This window comes from Drosophila elegans, unplaced genomic scaffold (genome assembly GCF_018152505.1).
Source record: "Drosophila elegans isolate 14027-0461.03 unplaced genomic scaffold, ASM1815250v1 contig_377, whole genome shotgun sequence".
In the NCBI taxonomy this organism is placed as follows: Eukaryota; Metazoa; Arthropoda; class Insecta; order Diptera; family Drosophilidae; genus Drosophila; species Drosophila elegans.
Genome location: NW_024545760.1, coordinates 77,507 through 88,822, shown reverse-complemented (window position 1 = coordinate 88,822; position 11,316 = coordinate 77,507). Strand labels below are relative to the sequence as shown.

The following is an 11,316-nucleotide window of genomic DNA, read 5'->3' as shown; positions in this document are numbered from 1 at the left end:
CCAAGGAGAGACGACGTTTGTCTTGCTCTCTCCGAGTTTTTTCATAGGCTTCGTCTTGTTTATTTTGGCGTTGAGTGCGCTGTTCCACGTTCTTACTCATTTGTTTATTGTTAGTGAGTAAAGATAAATTAATTAATTAAATAAAACTTTAGTTTACGATACGCGAATTATCATCGCGAATCGCAAAACCTCGCGTTTATAACTTTTTTCGAACGTTTTCGACTGAGTGACTATTTGTTGTTGTTTTTCCGGAGCGTTAAGAATACACGTCCACACGCGACCGGAGCTTGAATTGAAAATGGTGAATATTCTTAAAATCACAAAACTTTTTTTTATAATGATATTTTGGTCCAATAATGCTAATAGTCGGTCGACACCGCGAAAAAAGTGGGTTGCCATATTTAGATGCTTGACAGTAAGGGCAATGCATCTCGAACAGATTTATCCACCGATGCATGTATATTATGCATTCGAAATTTCGTCAACAGGAGCGGAGTGCCTATTAAGTTTAGGTCCGACATGGGAACTAACTTTGTTGGCGCTTATTGCAAGATGAACAGGATAGAAGACGTTATACATTGTTTGACAGCAACTCATTGTGCTCTGCTCAGTTAATTTCATGTGACAAACCGGTATTGTGTTTACTGTAAAATTGTCAAAAAAAATTAAAACAAGAAAGGAAGCAATATTTGGCAAGCGGAAGTGCATATACCCCTGCAGCTATTGCAAAAATTAAATATTCTTGAAAACATTAAAATTATGATTGACTTGCGTATATTTTTAAAAACATTGAAGCTATGATGACTTGCAGCTCAATTATTCGATAGATCCTATGACAGCTATATGATATCGTTATCCGATTTTAATTAAATTAAAAGTGTAATTTTGAACTGTCAAATTATTAATTAGTCAATAATATTTTCTAAAAAAAATTACAAAATTAAAAAGTTACATTTTTTAAAGCTTTTTTTTCAATGTTTTTATTGTTTCCATAGGAGCTTTATGTTATAGTCGTACGGTTACCATCTAAACCGTAATTCTGAAATATTTAACCATTACTATTTGTATATATATACTTTATAGGTCGGAAATGTCTCCTTCACTGCCGTTGCAAACTTCTGACTAAAATTATAATACCCTCTGCAAGGGTATAAAAACTAAGTTATTCGTTTCCTAACATTTTAATTGGAAACCATCAAAAGCAGGCATCTGTCTTTAAAGTGGTAAAACGAACTGTGTAAATTAAGTGGATCGTGCATTTGAGGTTAAATTCACCTCTTTGTCCATAGTCCAAAATTCTAAGAGGACCACGTGCGAACATCGGCCGACGCACAAGTCATGGAAGCCAGCGACAAGTGTATTTACATAACTTAAGCGAAGAAAGACAAAATATAATACGAGAAAATGACCGATTGAGACACCGCGTGAGGACACGAAGATAATTGGCAACATACAATCGCTTGATATTGCAAAATTTAGATATTGGACCAATGACGACTATATGCCGATATGCAATGCGAAGCGGCTGGATTGCGCTGCGTAAGTGGAAAAGTCAAACTGGATTTATTACTTTCTTACTTACTTAAGTGATCCCGATTCCAAATATTTTCTTCAACACATCCTTGAATACAATAACTGCCTTCGTATGACTTCCTTTGGAGCTAATATCATTCGAGAAGGCGACTTCTTGCCGACTTGCAAGGTAAAAGATACAACACACATAACCAATCTGTTGTGTTTGGTTAGAAGCGTTCTCGGTGAGTGCTTGGTACAGACTGGCTTTATTCAGAGATCAGCGAGAGAATGAACAAAAGTAACGTGTGTGTGTATACATGTGTGTGCTTATAGAATGAAGGAATACAGATTTTTTTTGGATGTGCGATGTAGCGAGAATACATTTTGCTTATACATAACACATCTCCTCCTTTAATTAAGAACTATTTATATGCTTAGTTTTTCTGAAGTCCTTTGGCTTAAAACGATCGACTTCCTGGCGAACACGGCTGCTTTGGCGTACTGGTATGCCTGAAAGACGTGGTGTAGATTGGTTCTGCCTTGGCTGCTGGGTAGGCTCTGCTGCGCGTTCAGGAGGACGAGAAACAGGAACAGGATCAGATTGCTGAACAACTGGCGGAGTTAGCGGTCGATCTTGTTGCTGTATTTCTTGATTGCAGAATGGCTTTGGCAGTTCAGGAATCCACCAAAACTCTGGAGGTCTCTTGATTGAGTTGTTTGCTGACAACTTCGGTTTTAGCTGGTTGAAATGGCGCTTGATGTAACCATTTGACGTGCGAACAATGAACAGCATTTTGCCAACTGGACGGTCGATAATGCCTTCATTCCACTTTTCTCCCCTTGAATAGTTTCGAGCGTATACCATTTGATTAGAGATGTACTTGGTGATTGTCCGTTTATTCTCGACAGGCTGCTCGAAAAGTTGACAAAGCACGTTGCGGACTGATCGACCGTGGATTAACTCGGCAGGAGTTTTACCTTGGGCGTTTGGAGTGAACCTGTAAGAAGAAAGATAATTTGTTACAGCATCCCTAAGTGGTATACCGTCTTTGAGGTTCTTCTTGACTGCGAATTTTAATGTCTGTACAAATCGCTCTGCTAATCCGTTGGATGCTGGATGAAACGGTGCTGTGGTAATATGCTTTATACCGTGCAGTTTGCAGTGAGGCAATAGGGCTTCGTTGCCTGGCTGGAGTTTTTCTGACCTGTTTGAGAACTTTGTCTTTGTCCATGTGGTTGCGAATTTGCTCGGAATTTATCAGTGGTGATACTTCGACTACATTGTGGCAAGCTTCCTCTTCTTTGTCGAAGTCTGGATCTGTACCCACTGGGAGGCGTGAAAGAGCATCTGCATTACCATGAGCAGATGTGGATCGATACTGGATATCGAAGTTGTAGGCCATGAGAATAATAGCCCAACGTTGTAGCCTGTTTGACGTCATCAACGGGAGATGCTTGCCTGGATTAAAAATGGTAACAAGCGGCTTGTGGTCTGTGATTAGGATAAACTTTCTGCCATAAAGGTATTGATGAAAACGCTTTACTCCAAATATTATGGAAAGTCCTTCCCTTTCGATTTGGCTGTATTTAACCTGGTGCTTGTCGAGCGTTTTAGATGCGAAAACAATGGGTCTCTCTCCGCCATCTGGCTGAAGATGCGAAAGGACTACCCCGATGCCAAGGATGAGGAATCTGTAGCGAGCACTAGCGGTAATTTTTCATCAAAGTGAGCTAACTGCGTTGCGTTAATGATGTGGGACTTAAGAGCTGTAAAAGCCTGCAGCTGTTGTGGACCAAAAAAAAAGGCTACGTCTTTTCTGCGAAGTTGATTCAATGGAGCAGCCAACTGCGAATAGTTCGGAATAAAATTACAATAATAATTAACTTTACCCATGAATGCTTCCAATTGTTGTAAGTTAGAAGGCGGACACAACAGTTTTACAGCCTCCAAGCCTGAGCTGTCTGGGAGAATGCCGTTTGCGCTGATTCTTCGCCCTAAGTATTCTATTTCGTCCTTGAAAAAGAAGCATTTTTGCCGTCTGCATCTGATGCCGTTCTCTTGAAGAGTGCTGAGAACTCGGTCGATTCGGTTCAAATGTTCCTCGCTTGTAGGTGCTGAGATGATGATGTCATCTAAATAGTTGCCACAACCTTCTATTCCTTTTAGAAGTTGCTCGAGGTATCTTTGGAAGATAGCTGATGCGCTTGCAATCCCGTAAGGAAGACGCTGATATTGAAAAAGGCCCAGTGGTGTGTTTACCACCATGATTTCCTTCGAAGCCTCATCTAATTCCATCTGGAGATAGGCATCCTTGAGGTCTATCTTGCTGAACTGCTTACCATGACGAATGATGTGAAATAAATCTTCTTTTGTTGGTAACGGATACTGTTCGACGTCGATTTGTGCGTTGACTGCCTGTTTAAAATCGCCACAAATACGAATATCGCCTCCTGGCTTAGGAGCGAGCACGATTGGAGATGCTCAATTGCTGAATTTTACTGGTTTCCAAATTCCGGCTTGTGTGAGTCTGTTCGTCCATTTGAGCGAACGGAATTTGGCGGCATTTATAAAACTTTGGTGTCGCTGAAGATTTTAAAAATACGCTGGCTTTGAAGTCTTTAATGACACCCATGGCTGGTTCAAACACTTCGCTGTACTTGTGGCAGAGGTCACTTACTTTGTCATTATGTACCTCAAAAATGTTTGATACTTGCATGATATCAAATTCGAAAACGTTAAATAAATCCATACCGAAGAGATTAGTAGAACTTTCTATATTTGCCACGATTATGACCACTTGATTCTCTTTCTCTCCGCACTTTGCGAAAGTGTGCAGCTCCCCTAGTATTGGTGTTGGAGTATGTACAAACGCATGTAAAACTCGGGAACACTTATGCAATTTCGGCTTCTGCAGCAAGGCGTATTTATTGGAGTTTATCACGGATGCTGTTGCTCCGGAATCCATTTGAAATGAGATAACTTGTTTTAATATTTCGAGGTCAATAACTTTTCTGTTTTGTTGACATTTTACTTGACCTGTGACACTGTAAACTGCTTCGGTTATTTACTTGACCCGGCCATTTGACATTTGACTTGACATACTTTGACATACAGACGACTGCTATATGACCTTTCCTACCGCACTTGTGACATACGGAGGCTCTGAACTTACATTTTTCTCTCTGGTGAGTTTGACCACAACCAGAGCAAGATTTAAGATCACCTTTAAACGATCTGGCATCATTTCCACTGCTTGCTGGCTTTTTTGTGTATGTGTGGATCGCATTGATTGGATCCTGTTTGTATACGTTCTCTTTTAGCGTTGCAACGGTTTTTGTTGTTGTTTCATAGGTTTCTGCAACTATGAGAAAATCTTCAAGAGTTGGCTGTGACTTTTGAAGAGCAGATGCCCGGACTGCATCATACGGATTATGTACTATGATCTGATCTCTTATCATCTCATCTACATAATTTGATAAACAACCGTTTGCGTTGCACACAAATTGGCATTCACGAGCGATCCCGCGCAAGTCGGCTACCCACTCTCTATGTGTTTGTGAATGCTTCATCTCTCGTTTGAAAAACTCGTAGCGAGCTGCTACAATATGGCGTTTTGTGGTGAAATGCTCCGTTAGCTTGTCTGTGAGCTGATTGTATGTATACGTGTTCAAATTGTTACTCCCGAATAGATTTTTTAATAGTTCGAATATGTTAACACCACACCATGAAAGGAAATAGGCTTTTTGTTTTTGTTTTGCACTAACCGAATATGCGTTGAAGCATTGTCTGGATTATGTTCTGATCTGCCGGCATCTTGATGAAAATCAACGGCTACGCGACACTGTTTACACAAGAATGTTGTGTTCCTTTACGATTTTACACAAAAACGATAATTCTTGTGGCTGATATTCTGCTTTTTATCCTCGTCGCCAATAATGTTGTGTTTGGTTAGAAGCGTTCTCGGAGAGTGCTTGGTTTAGACTGGCTTTATTCAGAGATCAGCGAGAGAATGAACAAAAGTAACGTGTGTGTGTGTATACATGTGTGTGCTTATAGAATGAAGGAATACAAATTAGTTTTGGATGTGCGATGTAGCGAGAATACATTTTGCTTATACATAACACAATCACTCACACAAACATAATAAAATACAAACATCACATAAATTAGGAACAAACCAAGCTTCAGACACATATATAACATCGACGCTCGAATTGATAAAGAGATATCTCAATTCTTCAATTTTTCGTGAGAGGCTTTGGGCATTTATATGACACAGCTCTCTTCTTTCCGAGAACCCTTAACATCGCATTGCTATTTGATCGATTTGGATTTATGTCTATGTTATTGCTGTCACCAATTTTAAATTATTTTATTGAAATATTAACTGCGGTCGCACACACCATACCAAGAAACAAACTAAAATTAATGCGACTGATTCTAATCCTAAATAAATATAATGAAACTACTGATAATTTCTCAAAAATGAAATATAAATAAAAAAGCCTTTTAGGCGCGAATTGAATTATAATTTAAAGTCCCAGAACTAGCAGCTTCCAGGGCAGCTAATTCATCGGGGGTGGAAATCTCCATTTGAGCTAGTTCGCCCAAGCCTTGCACGCAAATCGTCTCCCCTCCCTCTTTCTCCTTTACAAAGATAACTCCGCATCGAGAAAACAGCTGTTAGGCTCTTCTGCCTCTTGAGATACATCGCCCGCTTAAAGACTTCGTATTTTGGTTTGGTCAGCTGTTCGTTTATATGTAAACGCTGGCGAGTCTAGGCCGATGAGCTTTATTTATTTGTATTTGTTTTTGTGAATAGTGCTTCGGATATAGCAGTAACATTGTTTGTTTTAACTGGTGTGTGCGGTGAGTCTGACAAGGAACTTAGCAGATCGAATGGAAAAGCTGGAAAAACCATCGCAAGTTGCAACATCCCAAAGCGCATATGGCAGCGCAATTGGTGGCGCATATAGCGGCACATCCAGCCTGGCTACACAGGGTAGCTCGGGTATTCTTCCTGGAGTTGCAATAGTAGTTATGTATGCTATATTAGTATCTAAGGACAATTTATGATTCTGTGGGTTTTGGTTCAATAGGAAACCGAATCTATCCTACAAATATTTCAACACATGTAAACGCTCCTTTTATGCAAATATAATAAAATATGTAGCCTAGAAAGTTAATCGACTGTCAGATTTTAATGAAAATCCGGAAGATTGGATTTATTACCATGTTCAATGAATCTTCGCTTAAGAGTCAATATATGAGATCTTATTTAGACTGTAAAAAGCATTTAGGGAGATGCTAAATACGAATTTACGGACTTACTTATTAATCTCGAAAATGTGGGTCATATACGACCAGAATTTTTAGTAAAAAGCCAGATTAAGATGGTTAATGATTTGCCAACTGTATCGGAACACCACGATAAGGCAGTTATCTTTGCAACTAATATTGAAAATTTAGTAATCCGTAATCCGAGCTTGCCCTTATCAAACGGAATACAATAAAATGAGCACTGTACAAATATATTTTATTTACCCAGACTTGAGCCACTTTAGCGCTTGGCTTGGCCAAACAGGTAATCCAAAACCGATGTTGAAGGCTGATTATCGTAATCAGCATAGAACTGTCATGCAAACCACATAGCATACAGAGGTCCACAAAAAGTCAAAGGTGACTAGTTACAAATGCGAGTCAAATGCGAGGTATATAAAAACGAAAGAGTAAAAAAGAGATGGGCTCTAGCTTAAGAACTTGGTCTTAACTATTTTTGCCTCTATCGTGGACACAATGTGACAAGTTTAAGCAGGAATGAAAAATATATTGTTGCCAGAGAAACCACGAGAAGACTCGACATTTTACACAGACTGACATACTCGTAAATACAAAGTATGAGTCTGTAAGGGCCTAGTTACACTTGGTTGCGTCATTGCGTCTGTGGCTTGACGCAGTTTTTTTTACATATGTTTTGTATAGTCAGATAGAGATGGAGAAACTTCTACAAACTTTTGATTTTTACCGATGTTTGTTAGTTATTTACTAGATATTTATTTAATATTTGGGATATCGATATACCATCGTGGGGAACTATCACCATTAACGACCGAAAAAAACAACAACAAGAACGAAAACAAGCTTCGGTAAGCCAAAGTTCATATGCACATAGCTGCAATTTCAAAAATTAAAATTTCTTATTTTTTGTTTACATATGCATTTTATTCTGAATCTTTTCTGAATTGAGTCTAACAATAAGTATATAAAATCTTAAATAATAAAAAAAAAACTATATCTGACAGTCAAGATGATTGACGCGAGATGTAAGGGCTCTAATAACTATTGCTGAGCTGGAAGGTCATTTCGTTGTAATCGGGTCCGGTTGGCTAGGCCCCTGGCGGTTTGGATGAGAAGTTAGTTTGGTGTGGTAGGACGCTTTTTGATTTGATATTTCATCTTTTACGGGTAGAATGCCAAGATCTCTGGGATGTTGTCGTTCCGAACATACCAATACTGGGTAATATCGATGTTATTGCTGCTCGCGTTTCCCCACAATTGGGAGCCGTAAGTCCAAACTGGCTTAAGCGTTGAATTGTAGAGCAGACCTTGAAGTCCAGGCAGAGGGGGAGCGAGCGTTTATGAGCCAATGACGGCTATTCGCTTCGATATGTCTCCGCCATGTAAGTCTCCTGTCTAGGTGGACGCCAAGGTACGTTACATCGTCAGATTGTGGAAGTGGCGTGTTATTCAGAGTTAGCGGGGGACACGTTTGTCTGTTAAGAGTAAACGTTATGTGTTTACATTTTTGCGCATTTATTTTTATACGGCAGTCTGATAACCACCTCTATTTCTGTTGTTAATGTATTGACTTGCTCTACTGTGCCATGGCTTTCTCGAAAGCCAAATTGATGTGCCGGAATAACGTTGTGCTCTTTTAGATGTGGGATTATGAGCGTCAGAAGGAATTTTTCGAGCAGTTTAGACAGACACGAGAGTAAACTTATCGGTCTGTTTAAAGCTGTAATTGTGTGATCTTTTCCTGGCTTTGGGATCATTATGATTACCGACTTTTACCATTTTTTTGGGAAGTAGCCAAGTCGTGTAATCCCGTTAAAGAGTTTACAAATTACCTCAACTGCACAGTTTGGGAGTTCAATTAGCATCTTGGGAGTTATTAGATCACCTCGCTGGGTCGTGCTGGATGCGAAGTGGTGTCTCCCTCACCAGTTTCTCTTGCGATGTCTTCTGCTGTCTTTGGCTCGGCGGGGTTACAGGGATTAGGGATGCGTCGCCATTCCCAGACTAGGGTGAACAGGCACTGTACTCTCAAGGCGTACGTCTTTCGCAGCCTCCTGTCCCTTGCACTGTCCCGGCCGGTCGCACCGGACGTCGGCTCAGTTTCTACCTGACGGTTCAGGCGTACGCCGGAAGCTGCCAACGCAGTCCCTTTGTCAAACGCCAGGTTCTAGACGAACTCTTCTACCCTACCCTCTCTGCCGCAGGCTTAAGAATTCGAAATATATGCTGCTCGCACGACGCTCGTTGTTCGTCGTCCTGGGGTCCTCGTCGTTCTTGTTCTGCCTCCATGTATTTCGGCCGGCTTTGCTCCGAGTTGGCGACTCGCTAAGCTGCCGTTCTGGGACTCTAGCGGTGGACCGCTGTGCTCTCAACGCATACGCCTTTCGAGACACCAGCCGACCAAACGCGCGTCCTTCCGGGCTAGTCGCATCAGGACCTTGTACAGTTCCTGCAGGACGATCAGGCATACACCGGAGTTCGCCAATGCAGTCCTTGTAGACAGGCAGCTAGTTCTAGACAACTTTCCTTCTGAGCCCACGGTTTTTCGTCGAAGGACTCTATTTATTAAACTCTGTCGGACACGTCGGGTAAGATGCCAAGCTCAAATCGCGACAGAAGTTGTGACAAAGCGCCTGGACTTAGCCGTGTGATGCCGTAGGGACCTTAGCTACCTGTGTCTCAATTCGGAGACTTTAGCTCTAAATTCCGAACGTCTCGACGTAGCGATCTTGTTTCCTTGATGACTCCGCACGGCTTTACCTGCTCCTTCACGTTGTTTCACTGGTTACTGGTTCACTTGATGACTGTTACTTGTTGACTTGGTAGAAATCGACTGATCCAGCTTCCTGCGCTCGGCCGGTTTATATAGGCCTCCATTTACCGCTAGTTATTGGCGTCTCCTTGCCTTCTGGTCCAAAGTACACGGTTTTACCGTTCGAGCTTTCGGCCTCTGCGCACGGCACTAAAATATCAGGGTCCAAAGTCCGGTGCCGTCCCGTTACTTCCCTGTCCTTGTATGGTGCTCAGTGCACGACTCTCTCTCGCCGCACTTCCGTTACTAAGGGCGAATTCGCCGCGTAACTGGTAACTGGTGGGCCACTGCTTGCATGTGCTTACTCTGCTTGCTTCTTAACTTGTGGGGAGGTATTCAACTCCTCACATCCTCTCCTTACTTCGGGAACGCAAAAGAGACTCGTTGTTCTTTCTTTCTTGGTATACTCCAAATATTGACATTCTTTCCTCAACGTATATTCTCCTCGAACTTGTCCTCGTTTACTTGCAATCTTCTAGTCGACTAACTCCTCCAGATGGTTCCAACGACGCTCACAGCTCCTTCTTCAGTTCCACACACAGATCCTCCTTCCAGATTTTGAATCTCCCGCCCGAGACGTTTCCCCCGTAGACTTTGAATTCCCGCCCAGACGTTTCCCCATAGACTTTTGAATTCCCGCCCCAGATGTTTCCACCGATGACTTTCTCGATCTCCGTGATTTGTCCTCACCGTCGGATGGTCACTCTACGTCGTGCCGATCGGTTTCCAGTTGTTATCGGTGTTATCGATATTCTCCCGTGTGACTCTCCGTTGTATGGTCACTCTCCGCCAAGCCGATCGGTCTACAGCTGCTATCGGTTCCGTGACTCAAGGTGCCATCCGGTGTTATCGATGTTCCACAGCGTGACTCCTTTCCAGTATTTTGTGCCCACCGATCGACACTATCGTCTAGTGCCAATCGACCGCCATGAATCGAAGTGCCCCATCCCTTGTTTATAGTGACTTCGCACAATGATACGGTAAGCGCAATTTCCTATCTATTTCATGTTTACTTATTTTGTTTTTCCTTCAAAGCTTGGCCCAGGATTGCAGAGTTGACCTTTCCTGCCCTTGGGGCTGGGGTCAATGACCTGCTCGGCTCATCACTTTCTGCGACTTTCCCTGCGACCCTGGTTTTCATGTATATCTCTCATTTCAGATGGCCGGATAATCCGTAGTGCATTTTATGTGAGTGTATTTTCCTTTTTTTTTTAATGTGGCCGTTTATGTGGGTGCGCGTCATTTTCGTGTTTTTGCGGCTTGGCATGCTAATTAATTTAACTGTGGCCGTTTATGTGTGTGCGCGTTATTTTCGTGTTTTTCCGGCTTGGCATGCGGTAAAGCTCTCGAGCTGTACCGTCTCCCCTCTTTCCTCGGGAAATAATGATCTGGTCGTGGTTTTCCTCGATTCGTACAGAGTTTGCCGACGCTACGGATTGTTGTTGGTCTGCGGTCTTTTCGGTTTCTTGTCCTGTGCATCACCTTATTCTTCGCGGCGTATTAACGGATGACTCTGGCTTCATGCCCGACGCAGAATCTGTTTGCCTCGTTGTCTGGGTCACTGTACCTCCTTTTTTCTTGCGTTCTATACAGACTCTGGTACTTGTGGCCGACGATATAGTCCGTACTTTTTGTCGTTGAATGCTCGTGTTGTCCTTGCTTGTTTGTACCGAGTTCTTGTGTTTGTTGC

The 11,316-nt window shown here is 42.1% G+C and overlaps 1 pseudogene; it reads right to left on the bottom strand.

Moving 5' to 3' along the window:
• Window positions 1-1,941: 1,941 nt before the first annotated feature.
• The window catches only part of LOC121467322, a 38,044-nt pseudogene continuing 28,669 nt past the window's right edge, over window positions 1,942-11,316 (bottom strand).